The sequence below is a fragment of the Bacillus rossius genome, chromosome 6, assembly GCF_032445375.1.
Source record: "Bacillus rossius redtenbacheri isolate Brsri chromosome 6, Brsri_v3, whole genome shotgun sequence".
Lineage (NCBI taxonomy): Eukaryota > Metazoa > Arthropoda > Insecta > Phasmatodea > Bacillidae > Bacillus > Bacillus rossius.
Genome location: NC_086334.1, coordinates 7,479,532 through 7,492,957, shown reverse-complemented (window position 1 = coordinate 7,492,957; position 13,426 = coordinate 7,479,532).

Genomic DNA, 13,426 nt, shown 5'->3' with positions numbered 1-13,426 from the left:
CTTCGAGTGCTTGTGTGGAAAGTTATTTCAAGACATTAAAGAGAGGTATTTTGGGAAAGGAAAGTACCCCGATGCGAGTAGATTCGTTTGTTATGAAACATGTAAGCTCACTTGATGGAACCATTAAAATAGCTGCTGGAAATTTCGAAAGTACAAAAAACATGCCTCCAGAGACAGTATCATCAGAAAACAGGCATGAATCTAGCCAAATTTCAGGAGGCCTATGGCAACCATGGAATGAGGATATGCCCCAAAATAACCATCGCAGAAATGAGGAGTTTCCAAAACCATGTAACAAGCAGTGTTCTTTCAATGAAACTATCAGTCATGAAAAGAGAAATGATGGGGAAACCTTAAGTAATGGTACAGAAAACATATCATTTACTGCCAAGTGCCCAGCATGTGAGAATGGAGATAATCCAAGTGGAGCACACAAATGCTCGAAATGCCAAAAAGCTGTTCATGCATTGGTGGAATGTTCCCTGCCAGTTGGAGAAGAGGGTTATGGCCAACGAAGAATCTGTGTTCTATGCTATAGGAAACCCGAAGTAATGACTGTTGAAGCAGATGAGCCAGAAGACTTACAGGTACCTTCTTCTCCAGAGGAAAACTGGAAAGGAAAGAATCCTCAGAAGAAGAAGATCCGGCAATATTCATATTTGTATCCAAGCCCAGATTGGATCAAAGACAGAGCTGCAGTGGGTACAAGTCCAGCCAATGTTTTATTACGAAACGGAAATCTCCTTTCTGCAGTTAGAATTAAAGAGAGAACTTACAGTGTAACAAACACCTGTGCTTTCGACAGTATTGTTCAAGCACTCTATTGTTGTTATTATGCGAGTGATGCAATAAGATGCATAGTAAATAGGAAAAAAATATCCAAAATTTGTGAGTTGCTGAGATCAATTGCAAATAAAGGCGTGACAACAGAGACATATCGACTGAGAACCATAATACTGAAGGATGTGTTTGAACCTTTGGCAGGCAAGCACAATATCAGTATTTTGAAATGTGACACAACATGTAGTCATATTGTGCGAAAGGTTTTCATGCATGATTTTCCAAGCTGCACAGAAGAAAGGGTTTGTTCTTCTGTGTACTGTCCCAATGCACGCAGGATCAAACATTCACCATTCGTACCCATGCAAAACGACATTCTTTTGAGTAAAGGGATATCCTTTTTACAAATTTCAGCAGAAGCTGCTGTAACAACCACACACGGCAAATGCTACTCCATATTACCCAACCACGTTGATGTGCCAGAAACACACAAGCAGTACAACCCCTTAATGTCGAAACATTTCCTTTGTAATGGAGACACAACAATACAGTGCAATGTGAATGACAAGATAATATTTTTGGAATACTACCATGAAAATGACAGATCACCTTCAATGTGCAATCTTCAGGACATTCCTTCAACTTTAAAATTACAAAATAAAACCTTCAAATTGAAAGCAGTTGTGGAATTCATTCCCCCTCCAACAGAACTATTCATAGGCCACTACAGAGTCCATTGCAAAGGGTTAAATGATGTATGGGAATGCTATGACGATTTGAAAAATGCGAAGTTCATGTCAGCCAACAATGTTTTTCCACAAATTTTTGTTTATATTGGATTTTAAGTTAGTTTTTTAGGAATAGAAGCTTTACTAATTATGTATATATATTTTTAAGAATTTTTCTTCATGTCATGAGAATATCAAGCAGGATGAGACATGCCACTTTGGAAACATTCTGTGTACGCCATTTAAATATGTCGAAACATTTCATGAATTGTTATTTCCTACATACTAACCCCTAATTTGTAAATTATAATCAGGTTATATCGAGGTATTTAATCACAGGCATGTTATGTTCCATGTTCATGTGCTATGTTTCTGTAATAAAATTAATGTTTTTCTCAGAACAGTAGCCCTAATAAACTTTACTTTATGTCATATTTTGTATTTAAAGTATATACATGTATATATGAATTATTTTGAATTTATAATGGTTATGTTAAATGTATTTGTGTATGTTATTTTTATTTTATATGTCGCATGAATTTTTATCACGAAATGAGTAACTGCTTGTTTCCAATATATGTGACATGTATAACAGCAGGTGATAGAGAAGACGGGAAAAATTATATTTTGTAGAATGAGCTGTGGTGAGACATTGTTGACTTTCCAAATGTGTGCAGTGTTGCAAAGATTTTATTTAAATTTTATTTAAGCAAATAGGAAAAGTATGTCCCGGAGCAACATGAATAGTGAAGATTATTGAAATCAGCTGGTGGTCGTGTTGGAATTGCAAAAATGGCCACTAAATTGCATATATCAGCATCATATATTAACCTAATCGTGGGCAAATATTAATTAATTTCACGCATATATTAATGCTGTATATACATATATAGCGTAAATTTTGCATAATTTCACGAACTATTGTACGATTATCAGATATATTTTAAAAAAACCTAATTGCCCATTTTTAAAGAAAACAAACAAAAAGAAACATCAAATTATCACTTAATCACCCTGAAAAGCCACAAAAGATACAACAAATCCAAAAATAAGCCACAAATTCATTCAAACAATATTAACAGTATGTTTTTGAAACCTCAAAGCCACCTGTCCATCAGTAATTTTGTTATTATTTCACTTTACAGAATTTCTAAACAAATAAAGTTTTTGTAATTAACATCTGCGTATTAAATTTGAAGGGTTTAAGTGTTTTGGTTAATTAATTATACATGTGTATGATTATAGAGAATGTTATGTTAAAATGGTTTATTTATAATGAGTGTATTTTGACTGGGCCTTGCGATTAATTTTAAAGGGAAAAAAATGTTTTGGTTACGAAATTAGGCTAAGGTATGCTTTTAGAGAAACTTGCGTTAAAATGCACGATTATTTAAGTTGCATTTATAATGAACATCTGCATTTGAAATTTGAATAGCGTAAGTCGTTTAGTTACGAAATGAAGCATGTTGTTTTAAAACGGATGATTTGTGCACATATGTATGTTGTTCAGCCAATAAATATGAATTTATAAGGACGTAAGATCTTTGCTTTCGAAATCAGTCATAGGCATGATTATAAAGCGATATAATAACAGAAGGGTAACTGTGTAAGCATACTGGTAACAAATGAAAAAGGGTTTTTTGGCGTCTGAACGCTTTTTTCGGGAAATGTGGCTTCTTTTTGAATTTTTTTTGAGGAAATAATGAGTATCGTGGCTTCTTTTTGACTCTTATTTATAAAAAGGGACAAAAAGGAAAATTTTTACGGAAATTATACAATTGTGTGCCATTTTGCGGTCAAATAACGTTCGCGAAAGATCTGATGTTCATTAAAAATCTCTAGGACCTCAATACTCTTAAAAAACAAAATGTATTTATGTGAAGTTATATTACACAATTGTATTTTAATAAAAACATTTTTAATTATGATATCGAAACTGTGGTGTCCTCTGTGAAGTTGTATAGATATAAACTATAAATATTAAAGTTAATTCTGTGACCTAATGTGGGACAATTTATTTTATTTTAAATAGAATTTATTTTTAATTTCGTTCCCGGAACTATGCTGTTCTATAGTAGCATATAATAGTTCCTAAAGCGCCAGGGCCAGGGTGAGGTGCTGAGGTGCCGACCGCCATCTTGGATTCTGATGTCACGTCGGCCATCATGGATGACCTTAACCTTTGACCTAGACTTTGACCTTTTGACCTTCAAAATTGGCCAAAATCAGCCAAAGATTTTATTTTCAGAAAAAAATCCCGTCAAATAACCCAAAAAATCTGAATAAAAAAATTCACTATTTCGAGGGAAAATTACCAGTTATGTGGGAAAATGTCCCGATTTAGTTCTCAAAAATGCCAGCAACTAAAATAATTCACTTTGAGGCTTACAATCCACACAAGCATCCGATTAGCCACAGACGTCATCGTGGATTATGACATCACTGTTGCAATTTCCGTTACGGCCGCCATCTTAGAAATCCGTTTTTTATATTAGAAAACGGGGAAAAAATTTAAAATTTACATAAAAAAATAAATAATCATATTGAATAAAAATTTTGTTTAAAAACGCACTTACGTCATGGAGCTCGGAGTCCTTGGTTCGAACATGACGAGGTCAAAAAAAGATGGCGAAAGGTCGTTCCTCCACAGAGGCTACTGGCAGACTGACCTCCCTCCACTAATGCCAATACATATATCTAGGGATAGGAAAAATTCGCGGGTTCAATGACCTGCAGGATGAACTCCATAGTTCTACGTACACTCGGTCAAATGCCACACACCCATTGGCTGCCGTCTTGTGAGACGTCCCAACGTAGCAGCCTGTGATTCGATAAAGCTTTGGTCGGGCGTTTCTAATTGGCCCAGAGTCATCCAGGTGAGTTGTGAGCCAGTAGCAGATGCAGCACTGAGGTGTAACTATTTGTATTTTAGCCTGTCGCGAAATGAACCCGCGAATTTTTCCTATCCCTACATATATCGTCATCTAATATGACGTCATGACCGCCATCTATTTTCGTCTGCTGGAGGAAGCCATCTTGTTTCGTCTGTATAAGTGTGCCACCACAATGTAAGTTTATTTATGACTATTCGAGTACAGTAATTATTTATTATTACTGCGATACCCACCATTTTGAAATTTGGGCACCATCTTGTATATCCGTAATTATTTAGCTAAAAATTTTTGGAAAATTCCAAAAATAAAAAAAAATCTGCAATTAATATACCGATCGATGCTATCGATTCCTGTCCTTGGTTCGAACCCTGGATGATGCAAATGTTTTAGTTTTATGTAAAAAAATTATTAATTACATTTAATCCTGAAATAAACTTAGTTTCCTAGCCTACCAACCACCTATAAGCCATTATGACCGCCATTTTGGAAATTTATATTTATTGCCCTGGAAACTCGGGAAAAATTTTAAAAATCATGGATACATTAACAAATTAATTAACTTATACTAGTGGTAGATTTACATCCTTGGTTCGATACTCGGTCACGGAAAAGAGTTACTAAACATAAAATAAATTTCACATTCAGTTTCGTATTACACATATGTTTCATTTTAATTTTTTTAAGGTTTATTAATTAGCATCTACACGAAAAACGACTCGATACAAAATACTTGCTGATAAAAATTAAAATGTTGTTGAAATAACATCCAGACCAGGTATAAAGTTGGTCGTATATACCAGACATCTCTAAACCACAAAGCTAAACGAGTCCTGATACATCCTTAGAATTACACAATAGGAAGCACAGGCAACACAATTTGGAAGCACAGGCAGCACAATTTGGAAGCACAGGCAGCACAATAAGAAGCACAAGCAGCACAATAGGAAGCATATTAATCGTAAGAACAATCAGCGAAAAGGAAGCACAATATTAAAAACTCAATGGAAAAAAAGGAAGCTTAATAACGAGAACTAAGTATTAGTTTGAAATCAGATTACAAGAAATAAGACCTAAGATTTTTAAATTTAAATTATTTATTTCTCAATTTTATTGACATACAAGTTAAACAAGACGTGATTATTCTATGTAGCCAGTCACCCTCAGTTCTTTAAGTATGGAGGCTACTTTGTCATATATGTTATTATTGAGATCACTATTGTCATCATAAACCTAATCTGAATTATTTATTTTATCACGATGTTTCCAGCGTTTCGGAATCACAACTTCACCAAAGCTTTCGAACTTGCTAGCTTTAGGTGCTTTATCACAGTCTTTAATTTGGTCACCAGCCACAGAGTCACTGACGCCATCATAGTAGAAGTCAGCATCTTTACAAAGATTATTGTTAGATTTCGAAATTGTTGACGTCGAAGCTTCTTCGTCGAATTCAAGCTTCCTTTTTAAGTAGTCATCATTGTTCCAAAGTATGGTGGACGTACTTTATATGGGCTTGAATGTATTTTCATTTTTCATATTAACGATTCTTCCATTGTTTTCATACTTCCACAAGTCATCTTCATCCTTCAATTTAAGCTCTTTGCCGAGATCGGAAGAGTCGTGATCATAATCTCGTTCAAGACAAGTAAAAGTGTTGACATAATACAGATTACTCTCCTTTAGATTAGTAGATCCATCGTTGTCCTTTAGCTTGTAAGCAGGCATGACGCTACAAGTTCTTTCATGTCTTGTTAAGCTCTCTCTTCGCGTAAACGACTTGCTACATCAAACACAAATTTTCATATTCCGTAGAGGATTTTTAGCACAGTTATTCTTCTCGTGTTGTCTACCATTCTTTCTCACGATAAATTCATTGCTGCAAAACATACACCTGTATCCTTTCGCTACAAAATCAGACAACGAATCACGATACATGTTAGCTTTCTACGTTTAATGACAGATGCAGATTGAGAGTTTTCAATTGCTACAGTTACTTAAATAGAATATTTTTAATACTTCATCAGCGAGATGTAGGTTCTCTCATGCAAAGGAACTTGTTGTAAGTAGTTCTGATTTATGTCAACGGATGACGTTACGTGTTTTGGTAGGTAAAAAAATTATTTATTTCGTTTATGTGGGATGCGGGATGCGCACTATCGATCGCTTGACACCAAGACGAAGGAAGTTCATCCTTCATGTTAGTACTTTTCAGCAGTCTCAAGGCTCATCATTCGACTGAGTAATAGGTGTTATTTGTTTTAAAATCCACCAGATTAAAAAAAACTCATTTTATCGATAATTTAGTAGCAGAAATTCATTATTTAAAAACAACTCTAAATAAATTGCATGATTCATTAAGTAAAAATTAATTTCCGGGTACAGATTAATTTATTAGATATTCCAGAAGCACTCGGAGAACATCAGCAGAAGTCTCTAAATGAAAAACCAGGATTACCCTACATGGAGAAAACCTTCAAAGTAGAGACAGGAATAACCAGGAGCAACCGGAGAAAACCAACACACTTTTACCAGATATGAATAAATCACATAAAAAAGAATTTAAAAAAAAATAACAAAAAATATTGAAAATAAAATAATTTATTCAAAAAATTCAAAACAAATTCTGACTTGTGCAAGAACTCTATTTTTGTTCATGAAAAGAGAATTTACCAATTTCGTAACTGTTTTCTGGGAAATTAATCTGAACTTTACTAAAATGAAACCGTAGTTACAATGCTGTTGTAATTCTGAACAGGTGTATAGGAAAATTATTTCTAAAATTAAAAAAAAATAGCGATCATCACTTAAATTCGTAACTTAGGCATTAGAACAATATTAAATATTTTTTTGTCATTTTGACCCCCTGAACACATGAACTAAATATACTACAGTCTAACGTGGTTGCACTTTAATGGAGAAAACTTTCTCCTAGACTCCGTAAACCGAGGGCAAATAATCTACCAAACAAGTAAAATTCACGGCTGAGAATCAAGGTAAAGTCGAATCTAAATTTCCTAACTTCTGCGACTAATGGTTTGGGATGTATATAATGACTGTATGAGTCCGACAGTCGGTTAAACGTTTGAATTAATACACGTAAATTGTTATTTAAAAAAATCCAAGGGAGTTTTGACACAAGGTAAGTACTTATAGCTGGCAACACTGATATATTACCTTTAAATCAATATTCAAAGTTACAACAGTTGCCCCTAATCAATATTTTCTTTCATATACAGTAATTACATTAGATAGTTTTGGGTCGCATTTTTATTACAACAAAATCGGCCATAAAACTTGCAATTTTGGAACACTAACTACCATATTTCGGCAGTAACCAGCACTAACATAGCACTAACAAATGCATTTATTGAAATTATCATATTGAGCTTTTTCCTATGTTTCCGGGCCAGCTTGACGTCAAGCCAACCCGGATCACTAAATCGGCCATAAAAGTTGCAATTTTGGAGCACTAACGACCACATTTTTGCACTAACCAGCACTAACGTAGCACTAACGAATGCATTCATTGAATTTTCCGTATTGTGCTTTTTCCTATGTTTCCGGGCCAGCTTGACGTCAAGCCAGCCCGGATCACTAAATCGGCCATAAAAGTTGCAATTTTGGAGCACTAACAACCAAATTTCGGCACTTACCAGCACTAACGTAGCACTAACGAATGCATTCATTGAATTTTTCATATTGTGCTTTTTCCTATGTTTCCGGGCCAGCTTGACGTCAAGCCAGCCCGGATCACTAAATCGGCCATAAAAGTTGCAATTTTGGAGCACTAACGACCACATTTTGGCACTAACCAGCACTAACGTAGCACTAACGAATGCATTCATTGAATTTTTCATATTGTGCTTTTTCCTATGTTTCCGGGCCAGCTTGACGTCAAGTCAGCCCGGATCACTAAATCGGCCATTAAAGTTGCAATTTTGGAGCACTAACGACCAAATTTCGGCACTAACCAGCACTAACGTAGCACTAACGAATGCATTTATTAAATTTTTCATATTGTGCTTTGTCCTATGTTTCCGGGCCAGCTTGACGTCAAGCCAGCCCGGATCACTAAATCGGCCATAAAAGTTGCAATTTTGGAGCACTAACGACCACATTTTGGCACTAACCAGCACTAACGTAGCACTAACGAATGCATTCATTGAATTTTTCATATTGTGCTTTTTCCTATGTTTCCGGGCCAGCTTGACGTCAAGCCAGCCCGGATCACTAATTCGGCCATAAAAGTTGCAATTTTGGAGCACTAACGACCACATTTTGGCACTAACCAGCACTAACGTAGCACTAACGAATGCATTCATTGAATTTTCCGTATTGTGCTTTTCCTATGTTTCCGGGCCAGCTTGACGTCAAGCCAGCCCGGATCACTAAATCGGCCATAAAAGTTGCAATTTTGGAGCACTAACGACCAAATTTCGGCACTAACCAGCACTAACGTAGCACTAACGAATTTTGAAAAAAAATTATTCCCGACGAAATGTGACCGGGCCCACTTGACGGACATAACCCCTTGGGGGGTAGCGGGCATGCGGCGAGGAGGCGGAGATAAAGGGAAAGGCAAACAAAGGGACGAGAGGAAGAACGAACCGAAAACAAACAAAAAAAAACTCAACGCAAGTTGTGTAATCTGGTGAAATATACGGGCGGTGGAGGAAAGACCCGGTGCGTCTTGGGGCGAAGTCCTGATACCCCCGTCGCGTCGGAGGACAACTTTCTCTCTTTCTTGGCTTCGGACCTTGCACCTTAGCGCTCACACCTCGCAGCGTCCACCGCCCCTGCCCACGCAACTGCCCAAGCACGCTTTAGTGGTCGGGGAAAACTGTACGTTTTATAGTTGCAAGCATTACAAACACAGAAAGGCGTTTTGAATTTAAATTATATGTACCCTAAACGTGTTCAACGTGATGGTTACACAACATGCATTAATTTCGTATTTTTATTCCTCACCTTGCCTTATGCTTTTAAAATTGTATAGTTTTCTTAAAAAAAATATATTTCATAAAAATAAAAAAACAACAAAAAAATATTCTTAACGTTGTGGAGTGAGACACTGACGAGCTGAGAATGGTCACCAGACGTTTCACAGAAATTACACAAAAGAGTTTTCATTTATTATTTTCGAGAGCTATGAATGGTGTCTCATTAGGACAACCATTCATAAAACTTTCCGCGCGCGTAAATATAAATATATTTTTTAGTCTTTTTCATTCAGAACGTGTTTTGTGTTGAGACAGAAAATTACTGAAAGTGAGCGTTTTTGCCGAAAGTTTGTGTGGAACTACCAGGATATTTTAATAAGTTGTTTTTACGCAGGCATTCAACGTAGCTTACATTTTTCTTTAATTTCACACCAAAAATGGTAGGAACTCAAATCTAAGTCCTGAAGGAGCGCCTCTCTGAAGAAAAGCCTGCACCGTAAAAATTTTTAAAGAATATTCAGATGTAGAAACACAGAAATTGTTGGTTCAACAAAAACGTTATAGTAATATGTATGTACCTAAATATTTAAAGAAAGCAGACAACACGTAGCGTTGATCTGGAGGCGACGAAAGCCAACAACCGCAGTGCTTGCGCGATGAAGCATTTTACAGAACTTGCCCTCAAAAATAAATGTGTGCGTTGCCTTCACATGCGCTAGAAGTGTAACTTCACAGACAGAGGCATAATAATGTGAACAAGAATACTGGAGCAAAAATACGTAATCTGTAAGTATACATAAAAAAATGAATGTTTGTTTGTTTTTCCCTTATGCGTTCCTAAACCATTCATCCGAGTTTGGTGGAACTTTGCATACACGAGGAAACTTATTGCCTAGGTGAGCTAACGTAGAATAGGTGGCGCGCGAGTTGTTTAAAAAAATGTGTGTATTTCATATAGTTTAGCGGTTGTTCTTGTGTTTTTCGTTGTATGAGAGCGCACGCATGACTGAACTTAATTAAATATAAAAGATAGATAGAGATATATGAGTGATACAGAAATAGAGAGACAGCGGGAGATATAAAGATAGAAAGATAGGTAGATATATAGAGCTATAGATATAAAGTTATATAGAGAAGAGAGGTAGAGAGACATAAAGGAGGATGTAAAGATATATATAGAATGAGAGGAATCAAGACAGATATAGAGATGTATAGATAGAGAGATAGAGAACAATAGAGAGATAGCGAGATGTTTTGTATATGTGTGACTTGACGTAAGCTTTTAAACATACGCCATTGCTAAGCACATGCATGTCTGTAGAAGAAAACTATAAAAAACCAAAAGACAAAAACAAACACATATTATGCAAAAATTGCTGTTGTCAACAGGATATATACACCACATAATATTCCTGTATTAAATCTTATGTGGTGTATATATCCTGTTGACAACAGCAATTTTTGCTTAATTTGTGTTTTTTTTTCTTTTGGTTTTTTGTAGTTTTCTTCTACAGACATACATGTGCTTATCATTGGCGTATGTCCAAAAGCTTACATCAAGCCATGCACTCCCATTGCACAAATCTTTCAAAGATAATATTGTATATGTGTGCCTACTTCAAACAAAATTGAAAAAATATATATATTTATTGATTGCGGCATTGCAACGCATAGTTAGCGTTCTTTTAAAACGACAGCCCCGCTCCTTATCGCTGCACTTATTGCGGCCCTGTAGCGTTAGGTTGGTGCTCGCCCCGCTAATGACACGAGGATGCTGTCAGGTCTCCCATGCGTGGGGTCAGCTATCTGGTGCGAGGCGCCACTTCTTCCACGGGGCGATAGCCTCGCCTCAGGGCGTCGTTAGCAAGTCTAATGCCGAGCGTGTGGCCGCGAGCGTTACAGGGAGTGGGGAGGGGGTAGTGCGATTCAATTGGCGAGCGAGGCGCCTTGCTGCTGGCGTCTCGAGCCCGGCGCTGACGCGTGGCTAGTGCTTGGAACCACCGCGGCCTGTCACACGCGTAGAGCATGCAACTACTTGCCCTTGTCTAGCCGTGTGATCGCCCCTTCAAGGGTGCCGTCCGCCCGGGCACACACACGGTGCGCAGAGCTTCAGGAAAAATCTACGCTATTTCAAAACCACCCGCCATATCCGATATTATCTTTGAAATAATTGTGCAATGGGAGTGCATGACTTGATGTGAGCTTTTGGACATACGCCATTGCTAAGCACATGTATGTCTGTAGAAGAAAACTACAAAAAACACAAAAGACAAAAAAATACAAATTAAGCAAAAAAATTGCTGTTGTCTGTATATATCCTGTTGACAGCAGCATTTTTTTTTGCTTAATTTGTGTTTTTGTAGTTTTCCTCTACAGACATACATGTGCTTACCAATGGCGTATGTCCAAAGGCTCACATCAAGACGCCATATCTGAGTGGGGTCTGCTTACGAAAAGCATTTAAGAATTCGCGGAGGGGCCGAAAAGTAACTTTTGATTTCGGATTACGTTTTTTGAACTGTATTTTTAGAAGACTTAAAATGGCTAAAAAAAAAAAAAAACACGTGTGCTAGTTCTGTTCCTTACAACCACCGAGCCTATAACCACCGAGATTTAGAACAATATTGCGCCCAGTCAGTATCAAGTGAAACTCTCAACAAAATTCCGCTTACAACTGTAATATACGAATATATTTATGCATAATCAGTAAACTAATATTGTTTGTTCATTATAAAAAAAATATTCTCCTCCCCTCATAAATTAAGGTTGGAAAAAAAATTTAAGCAATAAGTAAATTACATATTTCAATATCACCTTAAATAAACAAGCCTCGTTTTATCCGGCCCACATTGAGACGGATCTACGGATAATCTGGGTCAGATTTGTAGACATTTTTGTTTAATGCTCGCATGCTTTTAACTACGTAAGCTAGAACGTAACCTTAAGAACGCTAAAATTTTATTTTTTACTTTGATTCAATGTAGAGTTCCTGTATGGATGGTAATATTACAGCAATTTTTTTTATTTATTTCTTTTTTTTAAGTAAACGCGCCAGCTGACAAACATCGTCAACACGACTTGCGTCACCGTGTTTCATTTAACCGCCACACGTGTTTGAAACAGAAGAAAGTGGACGAATTCTTTGCTAAGGAATGACGTGAAAAGTAATTTTTACAATTTTCTAATGTCTCGTAAACAATACAGAGCATATTTACTAGGTATTTTGGTTACAAAACTTAATTTCTTATCGTGATAAACGGCAAGCTTTAAGGATTTTATTTTGCTTATTATCAATATTACCTGGATTATCCATAATTTTCGATTGCCCGAATTGAGTAGGTCCCATTTAGTCCGGACGGACGAGGTTTAACTTGATGGGATTCGTAAATCACGAAAAAGCATAAATTGACGTACTTCGTAAATGTAATTTCAGCGCCCGAACCCGCCGGAACGCGAACCAAGGCCTCTTTGGTGGACGGCGAGTGATCTGACCACCCTGCCACCGTGGTCCCCGCGCTCTCTTGCCTGTGCACGTGCCTGAGCTTGTGCCTGTGCCTGTAACTGTGCCTGATACTGTGCCCGTGCCTTGCCTGTGCCTGTAGCTGTGCCTGTAACTGTGCCTGAGCCGGTGCACGTGCCTGCCTGTGCCTGTACTTTTCCTGTATCTGTGCCTGAGCCTGTTTCCGGTTTTCTTGCCTGTTCTCGTGCCTGAAATTGTGCCTGGGGTTGTGCCCGTCTTGCATGTGCCCGTGGCTGCCTGTCCCTGTACTTTTCCTGTATCTGTGCCTGAGCCGGTGCCCGTGTCTTGCCTGTTTTCGTGCCTGAAATTGTGCCTGGGGTTGTGCCCATGCCTTGCATGTGCCCGTAACTGCCTGTGACTGTACTTTACCAGTAATTTTGCCTGAGCCTGTGGCCGTGTCTTGCCTGTTCTCGTGCCTGAAATTGTGCCTGGGTTTGTGCCCATGCCTTGCATGTGCCCGTGGCTGCCTGTGCCTGTACGTTTCCTGTATCTGTGTCTGAGCCTGCTGTGCCCGTACCTTGCCTTTGCCTGTACTTTGCCTGTAGCTGTGCCTGGTACTACGCCTGT